The sequence below is a fragment of the Mirounga leonina genome, unplaced genomic scaffold (genome assembly GCF_011800145.1).
Source record: "Mirounga leonina isolate KUSES-001 unplaced genomic scaffold, KU_Mleo_1.0 Mir_150, whole genome shotgun sequence".
NCBI lineage: Eukaryota > Metazoa > Chordata > Mammalia > Carnivora > Phocidae > Mirounga > Mirounga leonina.
Genome location: NW_023270374.1, coordinates 33030998 through 33047579, shown reverse-complemented (window position 1 = coordinate 33047579; position 16582 = coordinate 33030998). Strand labels below are relative to the sequence as shown.

Here is a 16582-nt window from a genome sequence, read left to right as displayed (position 1 = left end):
GAGTTACATAATGTCAGAGAGCCCCTGACAGACTGCCTTTGGTCACTTAGATTTAAGTCCCTCTGCTGTAAATACGGTCCTTTTCCCTTTGGAGATCAGCTTCACTGTAGAGTGGTGCTTTGAGGCCTGGTGAGTGCCCGATTCCCCCATGGGCTTCTCACCCAGTGGTTTTAGCTTCCTTGATAATCCTCACCTGATTTGGTTACTACACGGGTATTTATAAAAGGGTGAATTTTATTTTATTATTTTTTAAAGATTTTAATTATTTATTTGAGAGAGACAGAGATAGTGACAGAGAGCGAGAGTGGGGAGGAGAGGGAGAAGCAGGCTCCCCGCTGAGCAAGGAGCCCAGTGCAGGGCTCTATCCCAGGACCCTGAGATCATGACCTGAGCCGAAGGCAGACGCTTCACCTACTAAGCCACCCAGACACCTAAAAGGTTGAATTTTAAATCTATCCTTCCCTCTACATGTACTAATTAGCATTCTTCTTTATAGAAGGGTTTTCTCTCCCCAGCCCCTTCTCCATTTTTAGTATTCCTGTTGACTCATAGATCATTTGTTTTTGACTCCTTGTATTAAAATCCAGTACTATTTATAATTCTCTTCAGTGCTCGCATTGTCTCATCTGTGGCTAGTGGGTTGGCTCCTAGGTTCTTTTGACATGTTTTCATTAGTCTTCCTTGCTTCTGCCATAACAAAATATTCTAGACGATCCTTGTAATATCTCTGACCCAGACCTGAAGTCAACCACTTACCTAAGGATTCCTGGTTGCTTTCAGTGGAGAGTGGGATTTTGGCATTAGGATATACATCTTAGCTTGATCCAGTGGGGTGTCACCACCTCTAGACTCTTCAAGTAGGTAGAATGGAGGGATGAAACTTATCTGTTTTAAGTCTTAAGGTTGTACTGATTCAAATCACCTCTTACCCTCATTCTATACATAGGTCTCCTTCCTCCCACTGTGAGAACCCTGGTTCTCACCATCCACACGTTTCTTCATTTGCTCCATCCCACAATGCATATAAAATAGTTTCAGAATTACAATACCAATCCCCCCAAAAAACAGGAAATCTAGTATGTTAGCTTAAAGATTTTCTTTTTAGTTTCTCTCTCCAGAAGCAGCCCAAATACCATGTTCCAAGGCTTAGTCTTTTATCTGTGCGGTTTTATTATTGACTTGATGCCCAGTTAGGTTCGTTTGTTTCAGTTGTAAGGTCTGCCTTCCCCCTCCCCATCCTTTTGAGTTAATTTTATTGTTTTCAAAATCAAAACAGTTGCATGGTTCAAAGGTCAAAACTACGTAAAAAAAAAGTACGCTCAGAGGTAGTAGCACCGTCATACTGTTCCTGTCCGCGCCCAGAAGGTCACCATTTTTACTCATTTCAGATACTATTCTTCCTATAGTTCATTTTACAAAAAAGGTAAAAATCGTTTCTCTTGTTCTTATTTTTATATAAAAGACAGCACAAAAGATATACTGCACATCACATGTCTTTGTTCACATAATATACTCTGGCAGTCACTCCCTATCGGTGTGTACAGATTTGTATCATTCTTTCTGATAGCTGCATGAGGCTCAGTTATGTGGATAGGCCATGGTTTATTCACACAGGGTGCTATGGACCCTGAGGTTGTGCCCATTACTTGCTATGACGAATAATCCTGTACCGAATAGCCTCATGCTTACGCGGTTTGGTATTTGTGCAGTTGTATTTTCCCAGTAAATTCCTACAAGTGGGATTGCTGGGGTCAAAAGAGAAACAAACATGCAGTTTTGTTAGATGTCGACACTCATTTTACATTTTCCTTTTTTTTTCTTTTTTTAAAGATTTTATTTATTTGAAAGAGAGCAAGAGCACCAGCAGAGAGGAGAGGGAGAAGCAGGCTCCCCACTGAGCAGGGAGCCTGATGTCGGGCTTGATCCCAGGACCCTGGGATAATGACCTGAGCCGAAGGCAGACACTTAACCGACTGAGCCACCCAGTCACTCTCATTTTACATTTTCACTAGCAATGTAGATTCCTTCATCTTAACACCAAATACGAGAAAGCAAACAGTATTATTTTTCCTATTTTACAATAAGGAATTTTAGGCTCCCATATAATTTATAGTAAGTTTATAAAATATAATTGATTATAATTAATAATATGTGCAGAATATAGTAATACAATTGGTATGTAATATGATTAGTGATGTATAATACATATGTTACTTAATTTAATATGGTAAATGGCCTTGCATTGTAGGGAAGACTGACGTGTCTCAGGAGTGCGTGCCTGTATTTTGTGTGCGTTTCTAGAAGTCTCAGTATCTGATTCCCCAGCTGATAGGAAGCTAGACGGAGGCTGCATGTTGCTAGGGACAGGTGTGTGTATAGTAACAAGACACAGCACACGAAATCTAGAAAAGAGGGAAGTGAGAAGAAAAGTATAAAAGGCAGTAAATAACAAGGCAACAGTCCACAGTCATTTGGTGGAAGGATAAAAAGTTATACATACAGCTTAGCAGGTCCTGAAAGCATTGTTTAACTAGAGCCCAGTACATTTTTGAGGTTTACAAAGATGACCTTGAGATATTATAAAAGGTAAGGAGAACTGCAGTTGTGGTTTTTGAATGCTTGTGTTGACCGAGGCATTGTGCTGATGTCCTTCATTCTTGCAGTGAGTCACCAAATCCTGCAATGTTGGATTTTATATGGTTTTGGGGAAGAGAACTCTGAGGCTCAGAGAGTTCAAGGAACCTGTCCCAGGCTTCCAAGCAACAAGTGGCAGAGCCAGTTAACAGATCCCGAAATCTTGTCCATGATTTCTTTCCCCTGACCATCTATTAGATAATCCGATAACCTACCAAACCTCCCCAACACTGTCTGTACTTTGTTTTCTATGGCACTCATCATCATCTGAAATGTACATACATACACACACACACATTTATTATCTGCCAAGCACATAGTAGGTGCTCGTTAACTGTTCGGTGAGTGAATGACTATCTGATATCAAAGTCCATGCCTCTTCCCCGTATCTCAGGGCCCTGTTTATATGCACTGCTTAAGAAGGGGAGGATAGGTGTTAATGTATGCTATCTATACTCAGAACCAACTCATTCTGGCTTGCTGGAGCTGCTCATTAGCCTCTCTTCCCACCTCTTAGTTATGTGATACCATATTCATTGCTCAAAATTGTCATATTGGCGACTTTACACTGTGGGTACTGGCAAACATGTTGGGTGTTTTGTTTTTCCTGGGAAGTTGGTTGTGAAACATTTACTAATACACCCCTGCAAAGTTCCATTAAAAAGATATATTTGTGGGGCTCCTGGGTGGCTCAGTCAGTTAAGCATCTGACTCCTGATTTCGGCTCAGGTCATGATCTCAGGGTTGTGGGATCAAACCCCTGCTTAAGATTCTCTATTCCCTCCCTCCTACCCCTGCCAAACGCCTTGCATGCCCTCTCTCTCTCCAAAAAAAAAAAAAAAAAAAAAAAATTTTTTAACTTTTAAAAATGAAAAAATTTATCCAAAAAAAAAAATCTTTCCTTCAGCAAGACTGGGAAATCTGTCTTGTCTCCATCAGACACACTTACAGATTCTGGTGACCTTCAAACCATTTTCAAATTATTTTGATTTTTTCTTAAGTTAGTTCTGAGTCTGTTTATAATGAACCAACCAGCCAACAAATGTGGCCCCTGGAATGGAGAGGCCAAAAAAAAAAAAAAAAAAAAGACCTAGACAAGAGAAACAGGATGGGAACTTCTGTTGACTCTGTGGGGCTCTGTGCTTTCAACATGAGCTGACTGACTTTCCTGTACTGCCCACAGGGTTCACCACTACCAGCCCCACTTCCCAGATATGAAAATGGGAAGAAGAAAGGAAAACAGGAAAGGAGAAACCTTCCCTTGATTACACTCTGTCCCCCTTTATGTTGAAATGAAAATTTCCCTTAAATTACCACCTGACTTTTAGGCACAAGAAAACATCTGGTTTAATTACAGTGAATTTACATGAACCTACTGACAAGAAGCACAGTTAAAATTAGCAATTTTAGTGTGCCTTTTTTTTTTTAAAGGGAATGAAATTATAAAGTAATTAACCTTTGTTGTAGAACTCTGTCAGAAGGATGGAAAGTTCTGTGCTGTTAGATACAAGAAGAAATGAAATTGTGGGAAGGGAATATGTGGACTCATTAAAGAATTATAAAGAAAAAAAAAAGACTAAAGTAACAGAATTAGAAGATAAGATGAAAGCGAAATCTTTCTGGGTCTTTTCACAATGGGGAGGGGTGGGGGGGAAGGACCCAGTTGAATCAAAAAAAGTAAGTCTGCTCCGTTGGAAGGACATCTCGACCTTTGGAACAGTAGTGTGGTGTGGCCAAAAGAGCCTTGGTCCCTGGCTGAGATGACCTGGCTTTGCTACTCAGAGGTGGTGACACTGTTTTACAGCCTTTCTGAACCCACATCCACTAGAATATGGGAAAAAAGGGCCGATTCAGAAAACACTCTGGAGTCAGACGAATGCAGGCTCCATTCAGGCTCCATTCACTACGTTGTTAGGCAGCCTTAGTTACTCGCATACTTGGCACTGCAATGTCCCCGTCTGTGAAATGGGGTGATAATACCACCAGCCCCTTTAGCGTGTTCTACATGAAAGTCTGTATGGAAAGCCCTCAACGTACTCTCTGCCAAGAGGACACACTCAGTGGTGTGTGGCCAATATCAGACATGGAATGAAGATTTTAATCAAAGGAGTGTAACTAGAAAGAAACCAAAGCAAGGATCTTTGCAAAATTTCTGTTAGTCATGGGCAAGGGGCCATTTTAGAATAACCTATAATACCTCTGTAACCTCCACCTCAACTATCTCACTCCGACTGTAGGAATGAATGTGTGTGCCAGGGTTCCAATAAAATTTTATTTATAAAACAAGCAGCTGGTTGCATTTGGCTATAGCCATGGTTTGCTGACCCTTGATCCACACTGATTCCCCCTAATTATATCCTCTTAATATCTTGGCTTTACAATCCAATGGTATACTAATGGTTTCCCCAATTGGTATCTCCAGGCTGGACCTCTCCCGTGCCCCCCAGAGTCATTTATCCAACTGCCTGTTCAGCCTGTCCAGCTGGATTGCTAATCGGTCTCTGGAATTGAACACGTCCAGAGCTGACCTCCTGATCATCCCTCAACTATCACCAAACTCATTCCTCCCACAGTCTTCTCCATCTCCGTTAATGCCAACTGCCTTTTTATTAGTGGCTTGAGTCAAAAACCTTGATTGCTCACTTTTATCACACCCAAGGCCCTGAATACCTTTCAACGTGGATTGTCTGTGGTTGGCACCCCTTTGCTTTGGGTGAAGCAGCAGCCCTGCCCACTTCCCACATCCCGTCCATCAGCACATTCTCTTGGCTTATCCTTCAGTCAATAGCATGACCTCAACCATTGCTTACAGCCTCTACTCCTCGCTCTTTGGTCTAAGCCACTGTGATGTCCCACCTGGATTATTGCGGTACTCTCTTAAATGCTCACTCAGCTTCATCTCTGGCCCCTACACTCTTTTCTCAGCACAGCAGGCAGGATGATCTTGTTAAACCATGAGGCATATCATATCATCACCCCTCTGCTCAGAACCTTCCAACGGTTTCTCACGTCACTGAGATGAAAAAACCCTAGTCTTTACAGTGGCTCTCAGGGCCCCACGTGGCCACAGCTACTTCTGGCTGCCTCTCTGGTCTCATCTCCTTCTGCCTCTGCCTTACTACACAGATCCAGTTGTTCTGCTCAGCTATACCAGCTGTGTTCATCCCTCAGCATCTTTGTGCAGGCCATTTCTGCTGGCTAGAATGATCCTCCCCCAAATAAACAGGGCTGATTCCTACACCTGTTTCAAGTCAATACCACTTTTCAGGGGGGATCTTCCTTGACCTTTCTATGAACAACTGGAAGCCTCAGGCACCAGATTCTGTCCCTCTTCTCTGCTTCATGTCTCTCATTAGCATTTATCATTGGATGTACTATGTATTTCACTATACATTTTAGTATCTGTCTTTCTCACTAGAATGCACATGGAGGAGACCACTTTTTTTCTGTTTTGTTTACTGCATATTTTCAAGCACCCAGAACAGTGCCAGGTAGAGAATAGGCATGCAGTAAATAAGTTATTGAATGAATGAATCTCGAGTCCTCAGATTTTATCTAAAAATAGATTTTAGAATTATTTACCTTAGAAATGAGAAGATGCTTGTAGAAAGCTATTTAATATACTCAGTAAGCTATGGGAAGGATGGCTTTTATGATGAGCACTATAACACCATTCAGAAAGAATAGAGGCAAGAACACCAAGGAAAATAGGAATAATCCTGATTCTGCAGAAAAGCAAATTGGTGTATCTCCAGGCTACATTAGAGCAGTTCTTGGAGAATGTGATGGGACTGGGGGGAGGAGAAAACACAGAGTAACACTACCTTTGTTCCAGGCACTTTGCTCAGCATTTCACATGTACTGATAGATTGACTCACCACAACACTTACGAAGTAGGGACTATTTTTATCCCCCACTTTAAAGGAAACTGAGGCACAAAGAGATTAAGCAACTTGCTCCAGGTTATACAGCAAGAGATGGCAAGAACAGGACACACACCCAGGCAGTCTGGCTCAACCTATGATCTTAGTCACCATGCAGTGCTGCCTTTTGGGTCCATAGGACAAAAGTGTGAGTTTCCATTCAAGGTGGTGATCTGATTCTTAAACTACCTTCCCAGTGAAATAAGAGAACACCTCTAAACCTGCCCTGGGAACTAGAAGAGTTCCACCCCCAGGCCAGAAGGAAGGAATGCAACACAGTGTTGAAGAAGGGGAACCTACATGGGAAAAAGATAACTGAGCTGTAACTTCATTGAAAGAAACTCCTTCCTCACCCTAGGGGCCCAAGAGGAAAGGCTTCCAAGGCCAACTGCATTAATACCCCCAGACTCTGACTGACCACGGCTGAAGGCAAGGGTGAGCTTATAGCTTGGCGTGGATGGAGTGAGGGTTTGGAGAGCAGGAGATGACATCTTATATGTCAGTCCATAGTGCAGAGAGTGAGAGCTCTCTCTCTCTCTAAGCTTGGGTATGGTAAATAAGGAAAAGAAAGGGATTGAATGAAAGGCTAGCTTTGGGAAGAGATTCTCCAGTTAAAGATGGGGGCAGTGTTCCTGGTGACTTAAGGCTGCCTTAAAATATCAAAACAGTTCTTTCTCTGACAAGAAGCTTCCTGCCGCCTGGTCATTTTCCTTCTCAAACCTTCCCCATCCCACCCTTAAGCACGTATACCTCTTATCTAAATTCTTCCCTTTCCCTCTGGGTTAGAAATATTTGAAACAGGGACTCCTATAATCACTAGCAGCACACATCTCGACCCACCAAACTAAACCATCTCATTCTACCTTTTGTAAGGCTGCATAAGGAAAGATTATTGGGCAGATGAAAACATGCTTTCACTCTTATTAAAGGGGACTAACCTGATAATGCAAAGCAAATGTCCCCTGAGCATTATATCAAGAAGCAAGACTTAAAAACAGAGTAAAACACTAATCCACATTCTCACCAGAATATATAAATAAGTGCTGGGGTAGAATGTGTACATGGAATGGAAGTCAATAACATAAAGAGGTTAGTTCTCCCATACTGATCTTTGTAAAAGAGTTTAGCACTGTTTACTGTATTATGATTTTTATTTAATAATAAACCCTATAGGGCGCCTGGGTGGCTCAGTTGGTTAAGCGACTGCCTTCGGCTCAGGTCATGATCCTGGAGTCCCAGGATCGAGTCCCGCATCGGGCTACCTGCTCAGCAGGGAGTCTGCTTCTCCCTCTCCCACTCCCCCCTCTGGTGCTCTCTCTCTCACTCTCTCTCTCTCTCAAATAAATAAATAAAATCTTAAAAAATAATAATATAAAAAATAATAAACCCTATAGTGCTTAGGGATGTATGTTTAGGAAATAAAAATTATAATGAAAAGCAAGATTCATTATTATTATGAAGTTAAGGTTACCTTTTGAGGGCATAAAATTGATTATTCATAAGTTAATGAGATGTATATTTGTTTTATATACTTGTGTAGTGCTTATTTCACAAAAGGGTAAAATGAGGATACTAAATACCCTTTTATACCTATAAATTTTACCATTTATGGGATATGGAAAAATTATTGGCAAAATATAAACTTCAGAACTTCACTCAGCACACACACAAAAAAGACTTATATAATTTCACAGCAAATGGAGAAATAGAATCAGTAGTTTAATAAACTTCTCCAAGAAAGAAAACACCAGTTCCGAATGGTCTTACAAGTACAATCATACACTCAAGGCAGTGGTATCTCCAATTTTACATATACACCTTCAAAGAGCGAAAAAAGAAGTAATACTTGACTTTTAATTTTATGACATTAGTGTAATTTTGATACCAAAACCAGACAAGCTTATTATAATAAAAAAAATTAAATGCACATACCCCAAACAGAATATTAGCAGACAATCCATTGCTGTATACAACTAGGAAAATATTAGTTTATTTTAGAAAATCAATATTGTTTCAACATTAGTAGATCCGTTAATGTAATTCACTACATTAACTAAGAGAGGGACAAAAATGAATCATTACTATACTAGACACAGAAATGCATCAGTTAAAGCTCAGCATGATTTAAAAAGAAAATATCCTTGTATATCAGGAATAAAAAAGACCTTCTTATCCTGATAAAGGGAAAATAAGAAACCTACAAACATCATAGTCAATGATAAAATAATAAAATCATTTCCTTTAACATTGGAAAGCACACAGATACTTATCTTCTCCACTAAATATCATATTGGTGGCTGTGGTTGAAGACAGGAAAATTAAATAGAGTTAAAAGACTGGAAAAGAACAAAACTTTATCAACTGCAATGCTATGACTATTTACATAGATAACCCAAAGAAATTTGTACGCAATATATTAGAATGAAGAAGAGAATGTAACATGCTTGACAAAAGTTGGCATTTAAAAGCCAATTGCATTTCTAATCACCCAATAAGTATGTGGTATGTTTTTAAAGATACTAGTACAATAGCAATAAATATAGGGTATTTAGGAATGAACCTAATGTAAGATTTCAAGATGTAGAGCATATATAAGTGTGGTATAAAGAACTGAAAGAGATTTAAAAAGACCTAAATGAGAGAGATGCCATGTTTATGGGTGGGAAAACTCAATATTATCAAGACATGGTATGGAAAGACATAAATTATTCAAATTTGATCTATAATTCATGCAATCCCAGTACAGAAACAAGACATTTTTCAAATATGTACAAGGTCATCCTAAAATGTATATGCCAGAGAAAAGGCAAGAATATCTAAGAGAGGGGTGCCTGGGTGGCTCAGTCGGTTAAGTGTCTGCGTTCAGCTCAGGTCATAATCTTGGGGTCCTGGGATCCAGCCCCTTGTCCAGCACCCTGCTCAGCAGGGAGCCTGCTTCTCCCTCTGCCTGCTGTTCCCCCTGCTTGTGCTCAGTCTCTCTCTCTCTTTCTCTCTGACAAATAAATAAATAAAATCTTAAAAAGAAAAAGAATAGTGAAGAGAGTTCTGAACACGAAGTACAAAGTTACAGGCCTTGCTCCACCAGATATCAAGACTCACAAATCTCTGTTTCTTAGGAAGATGTGGTATTGATAGCAGGATAGTCTAATAGAACAAGTGAACAAAACAGAACCTAGAAATAGACGCATACGTATGAAGAAATGTGATGGAATGGCAAAGGTAGCGTGGAGATCAGCTGAGTAAATAAGTTTTTCTTTTTCGTTAAGTGGTGGTAGAATAGGGAGAAGAATTGAAATTGGATCCCTGCCTCACACTGTATGTGAAAACACAATTACAAATGAGTTGAAGACATTTTACAAACATCATAACTTTGAAATTATTTGAAGATAATTTAAGAAAATATTCCTATGACCTAAGAGAAAGTATTTCTTAAATAAGATTCTTTTGTTAGAGTTTATTTTTGCTTGGGTTTATCTGACCTGGGGATAATGATTCAAATGCAAGTAGTTGATTTAGAAAGTGGTCCTGGACACCCTGGTAATGAAGAGTGGAACAGAAGGGAAGGAAACTAATATTGGTGTGTTATCAAGAAAATTACCTTGTGAATAACTGGGTTTTAGAATCATGCCACTCCAAGTGTGATCCAGGGACAAGCAGTGACTTATGAACTCTTCCTGGTCCATGACAAGATAATTACAGAAATAGAGATTAAGTATTTTAAAAGGAGGAGGTTGCATTTTTCTATGTTTTTAAATTTCACTTTTACTTTTTATTTATTTTTTAATTAACATATAATGTATTATTTGTTTCAGGGGTACAGGTCAGTGATTCATCAGTCTTACACAATTTACAGCACTCACCAGAGCATATACCCTCCCCAATGTCCATCACCCAGCCACCCCACCCCTCCCACCCCCCACCACTCCAGCAACCCTCAGTTTGTTTCCTGAGATTAAGAGTCTCTTATGTTTTGTCTCCCTCTCTGGTTTCATCTTGTTTCATTTTCCCTCCCTTCCCCTATGATCCTCTGTCTTGTTTCTCAAATTCCTCATATCAGTGAGATCATATGATACTTGTCTTTCTCTGATTGACTTATTTTGCTTAGCATAATACCCTCTAGTTCCATCCACATCATTGCAAATGGCAAGATTTCATTTTTTTGATGGCTGCATAATATTCCATTGTATATATATATACCACATCTTCTTTATCCATTCATCTGTTGATGGACATCTAGGCTCTTTCCATAGTTTGGCTATTGTGGGCATTGCTGCTATAAACATCAGGGTGCAGGTGCCCCTTCGGATCACTACATTAGTATCTTTGGGGTAAATACCCAGTAGTGCAATTGCTGGGTCATAGGGTAGCTCTATTTTCAACTTTTTGAGGAACCTCCATACTGTTTTCCAGAGTGGCTGCACCAGCTTGCATTCCCCCAACAGTGTAGGAGGGTTCCCCTTTCTCCGCATCACCGCCAACATCTGTCGTGTCCTGACTTGTTAATTTTAGCCATTCTGACTGGTGTGAGGTGATATCTTATTGAGGTTTTGATTTGGGTTTCCCTGATGCCGAGTGATGTTGAGCACTTTTTCATGTATCTGTTGGCCACTTGAATGTCTTCTTTGGAAAAATGTCTGTTCATGTCTTCTGCCCGTTTCTTGATTGGATTCTTTGTAATTTGGGTGTTGAGTTTGATAAGTTCTTTATAGATTTTGGATACTAGCCTTTTATCTGATATGTCATTTGCAAATATCTTCTCCCATTCTGTCAGTTGTCTTTTGGTTTTCTTAACTGTTTCCTTTGTTGTGCAAAGGCTTTTTATCTTGATGAAGTCCCAGTAGTTCATTTTTGCCCTTACTTCCCTTGCCTTTGGTGATGTTTCTAGGAAGAAGTCTCATTTACTTTTTAATTTTACTTTTCCTATTTTTTGGTTTTGTATTTTATGATAATAATGGTCCACAATGGGTTGGAAACAACAACCACTACAATGGCAATAATAATCACTTTTATTGGAGGTAGTTTGAAAAGTATAAATAGAATATGTCACAGAGTTAACCCAACCAAGCGGTGAGGAGACTAGGATATTCATCCAATAACTTCCTGTCTTTCATTGCTTGAAGGATGTTTTAGGGGCATTAACTCTCTGAGACTCCTTGCTTGCCCTGTGCAGAGACCATGTTTGCTTTCACAGCCTTCAGGTAGAGTAGCAAGTGTTTTGCAGTAAGCACCAGTCTATGGGCAGGGCACTGACAGCATCTGCTACTAAGTCTGTAGGTTTTTTTCCAGCTTTATTGAGGTGTACTTGATAAATAAAATTGCATATATTTAAGAAGTACAACAGCATGATTTAACATACATATACATTGTGAAATGATTACTACAGTCAAATTACTAAGTCTGTCTCTCTCTTTCCTTCTCTAGAAAAGATCTGATAAATTTGACTACATTAAAATTAATAACTAATCTTTATCCAAAGGTAGCATAAAGAGGAAGGGAAAACACACAAACTGAGAGAAGATTTTTATAGCCCACATAGCCAATAAAAGGATCAGTAACAAGAATATAGAAAGAACCTCTACAAATCAATAAGAAAAGGACAGTAATGTTCAACAAACATTAAAGATACTCAGCCTCTTTAGTAAATAGCTAAAAGCAAATAAAACCTCAATGAAGTGTTAGTTCATGCTTACTAGTTGGTCTAGAATTTTAAAATCTGACAATACTAAGTGTTTGTAAGGATTTATAGAGGTAGGAGCTTTCAGAATATTGCTGGAGGGAGTATAAATTGTTACTGCCACTTTGGAAAACAATTTGACTTTACTCAGTAAAGCTGAAGACGTTTATGGCCCTTAGTCTACCTGTCCTATTCCCAGGTACATGTGAGTGAAATCTTATAAATATTGAACTGAATGTCCAAAAATATTCATAGGAGCTGTGTTCTAAAATAGCTCTTCTGAGAAGTAGCCCTATCATCCATCTATAGTATATCTCACCATCTCCTAAATGACAAAATAAGAGTATATTCATAAAATGAATGAAATAAAATTACATGCATTAACATGGATGAATCTCAAACAATGTTAAGTGACAAATGCAAATCATATAATACAAATATTCAGTTTCATGTATATATAAAGAAAACCAGGAGAAACGAAATGATGTCTTGGGATACATGTATATATTTATAACTCCAAATAAAAATAAAGAGAATGATTAACATAAAATTCAGGTTAGTTACAAGATTGAGTGTTTGTTTTTTTTTTTTTTTGGAAGGGGGAGAGAGAAGTCAGCAGTATGGGACACACAGGGTGCTTCAGTGAAACAGTGATGTTTTATTTCTTAGAGGGGATAGTGGGTACATGTGTGTTCACTTCATAATTATTTTATAAACTATACATTTATTACTTGTACTTCAGCTTATGATAGATTTCACAAGAGAAGCTTTTAAATAGAGTCAAAAGTCATATGAACAAAAGCAATAAAGTCCTAGGAAATGCAATTTGTAAGAAATTTTGGTAACATATTTTTAAGGGAGGGACATACAATAGGAACATCAATAAGTGAAGATTTATACAGCATTACTGGTGGGAGGGCCCATTATAAAACGGCATCATTTGTCCCTCAGCGAAGTGAAGAATACAATGTTCTGGTGGAACATTTTTGAAGTTTTGTAAAATTTTTCCAAAGCTCTTCTGGAAAAACAAATGGGGAGCGAGAGCCCAGGAAACTTTGCAAAAGAAGAATAATAAAAGAAAAGAACTTTTTCTGTCAGCTATTCAAACGTGTTATATGAGCACAGCAGAGAGATACTGTCAGAATCAGAGGCTGGGGCTCAGTGAAATAGAACAGGGAACCACACAACACATGTCAGCATATAAAATAATCGAACATGCTAGGAAAATGACATTTTAAATCACTGGGGAAAGTTCTGACCAGTCAATTAATTGTCCTAAGAAAACTGTAAAGAACTGTAGTTAGATTTCTACTTTGTGCAATGTATAAAATACATTCCAGATAGATTAAGGAGTTAGGTTTAAAAGCAAAGTGGGGATAAATCAAGTAGGAGAACATACAGATGACTCTTCTTCTGATCTGGGGTGAGAAAGAGAATTTGCTCCAAACTGGAATCAGGAGAACACATCGCATGAGTGCTAGCAGCTTGATATTCACACTCACAGCCTCCCCTGGATAGACCCTTGTGAAAACCGGCATCTGCATTTCTCCATTCAGCTCACTTTGCCCCTCTTAAAGCTTCTCGAAATTCCTGACTATTAGTAGATGGTTTCACCCTCGCTTCTCAAGAAGATGGAGCCCCAAGGACACCTCAACTCTCCTCTCCAAAGCAGCTGTACATTTTCTTGTCTTCTCTCACAAGAGGGAAGGTGCTTTCTCTCCACCCACCGTGATTCCTGCCTTTTTAGGACAGGACCACTCCAGTCATTTCCTGTCTTTCACTCTTCTACCTCTTACTTCAGTTTTGGATTTTTCCTGGTTGCCTGTAATTCCGCCATAACTTCTCCTGCCTTTGGGGGGTGGGATGTGGGGGGGGGCGCTGCTGTGGTTCATAGTCCATCCCTGCTCTTCCTGCATTCCTGCCCCTCACGGCCCAAATAGCTGACTTGAGTAGGCACAGTCCCTCACCTTTGGCTCTCTCCTCCATCCTCAGCAGGAGAGCTGAGAGGCCAGCTTTCCCCCTCAATTACTCTCATGTAGGTCACAGGTAACCTTGAAGACAGTACATTCAGTGGGCAAATTGAAGCTCACAGTTTCCATGACTATCCAGCCACATCCGTCACTGCGAACCAGTCCCTTCTAGATCCCTTTTTGACTGCTTCCATGACAGCCCCCATTCCTGGTCCAGAGGTTCCTCTCTGAACATGGTTTCTTAGTTTCTTAGTTTCTTTGTTTCCTTTTGATTGTTAAGATGTAGTTCCTCTTGGCTTAGTGCTGGACCTGCTTTTTTGGTTTCCCTCTAAGCCATCACCCAATCTTGTCTCTCCAACTGCTACTCAGTGTTGCCATTTGGGTGTTCTACACACACCTCAAACGAAGCATCATAAAACGCACCAGCTTCCTTTCCAAAACTAACCCTTCTGTAAGGATCCCTTTCTATGAACAGCACTCTGACCCACTCCAGGTGTCTAAAACAGACGAGCTGGGGTCTTCCTTGAACATCGCTTCCCTGTTTCACCCTTATCCATCACCACCAAATCACATTCACTTAGCAGTTGCAAATCTCCTACACCATCTGCTTCTCTTCTATACCACCATCACCCCGTTGATGAATTACCATCCTTTCTTCCCAGGATGGCCTTGCTTCTTCCACTGTTGTCCTCACAAAAAGCAACCCACCACATTCCAACACCTACCCTCTGTACTTTTGCCCTAGGAACTTTTACTAATCCATAGACTTTTATCTTCCACTTAGTATCCTGAGTTGCCAGACTAGATTTTCTCTGCTTGTTATAATTCTCCTGATACTTTGTGTGCTTACCTCAAAGTCCTGATATTTGTGGCAAGGATGAATAGATAAGGAAAAGCAATTAGAGATCTGACAACTTAGAAGCTTGTAGATACCTAAAAGATTCAAGAAGCAAGTGAAAAACTGATAAAAAAAATATTGGTAACCTATGCAAAAAGAAAAGCGTATGTCTTTAAAAACAGATTATAATTACAAACTCACAAGACAACGATGGACAAAAATGAAGAGCCATAGAGGAAAATGAGAACAGGGTATAAAGAGCATGTTCATAAAAGAATCAATGCAAATGGCCAATTAAACTGAAAAAAAAAATCTGCACTCTCCAGTTTTCTAAAAAGGATACACACACATACACTTAATTTTTTAAATAGGCAGTGTTGGCAAGGATTGGGAATAGTCATGTTCTTCTTTTGGGGAACACAGAATTGTACAAACTCTGTGGAAGGCAATCTGACAATATGTGTCAAAAGTCTTAAAAATAAAATAGTTCATCTACTTTGGCCCAATAAATTAATTTCCAAGAATTTATCTTTGGGAGATCAGCAGAGTTTCATGAAAATACTTATTTATAAAAATTCTCATTGCAGTGTTACTTATCATAAAAAATTCAAGCCAATTTTAATGCCCAATAATAATGGTGACTATAATGGGGCATTAAAATGCATGGCCCCAAAGAACACTTAAGGATTTTTAAAAATCTGTGTTTCATTCAGTGATAAAAGAAGGTCACAACACAATATGTGTTTAATTTTTAAAAATATGTATATGCATAGGCATAAAAATACTGGAAAAATATCTCCAGTTATGGGGATTATGAGTGATTTTGTTCTTTTTTTTTTCACCCTTTCTGTATATTCTTAATATTCAACAAATTCTGTGTATCATGTCCATAATGAGAAAAACTAAATATATTTTAATTTAACAATAGGGAACTGATTGCAACATATGGCCAAGGCTATATCGAGAGAGGCATAGTGTGATGATTAAGAGTATATGCTTTGAAGCTCACAGACAGGTGTTCAGTTCCCTCTTTACAACTTAAGAACTGGATGACCTTGAGCAAGTTATTTAATTCTCTTAGCCTCAGTTCCCTTATCAGCAGAAAGGAGATAATACATACTGGGCAAAGCTGTTTTGTGGCTTAAATGAAATAATGTATGTAAAATTCTGATCAAAGAGTAAGTGCTTAGTAAAAGTACCTGCTTTTATAATGCCAAAATATAAATAGATCCAGTAATGATTTACATGAATTCATGATTCCCTAGGGGGTTATGGCTGGAAGTTTGGAGAATCATTTATTTTATGGTTCAGCATCTTCCAGACTGTCATAATGATGCTGGAATCCAGCAGGAGGACGTTGCCAAGAAAACTGACCTGGTTACAAAAGCAGCCTAGGAGAGGTTTTGCTCATTAGGGCAAAATGCTGGCATGGGTCATTTATTCACCTACTCTACCAACCAGCAAATGGTTATTAAGCATCTGCCATGTGCCAGGCATTAGAGACTCAGCAGCGAGACAAACTAGCTGCCTTCTTGGAATGAGA

At 39.2% G+C, this 16582-nt stretch overlaps 1 protein-coding gene across 1 annotated transcript in view; it reads left to right on the top strand.

Moving 5' to 3' along the window:
* PTPRT (protein tyrosine phosphatase receptor type T) overlaps positions 1 to 16582 on the top strand; it is a 753869-nt gene that overhangs the window by 329047 nt on the left and 408240 nt on the right. The window lies entirely within an intron of this gene.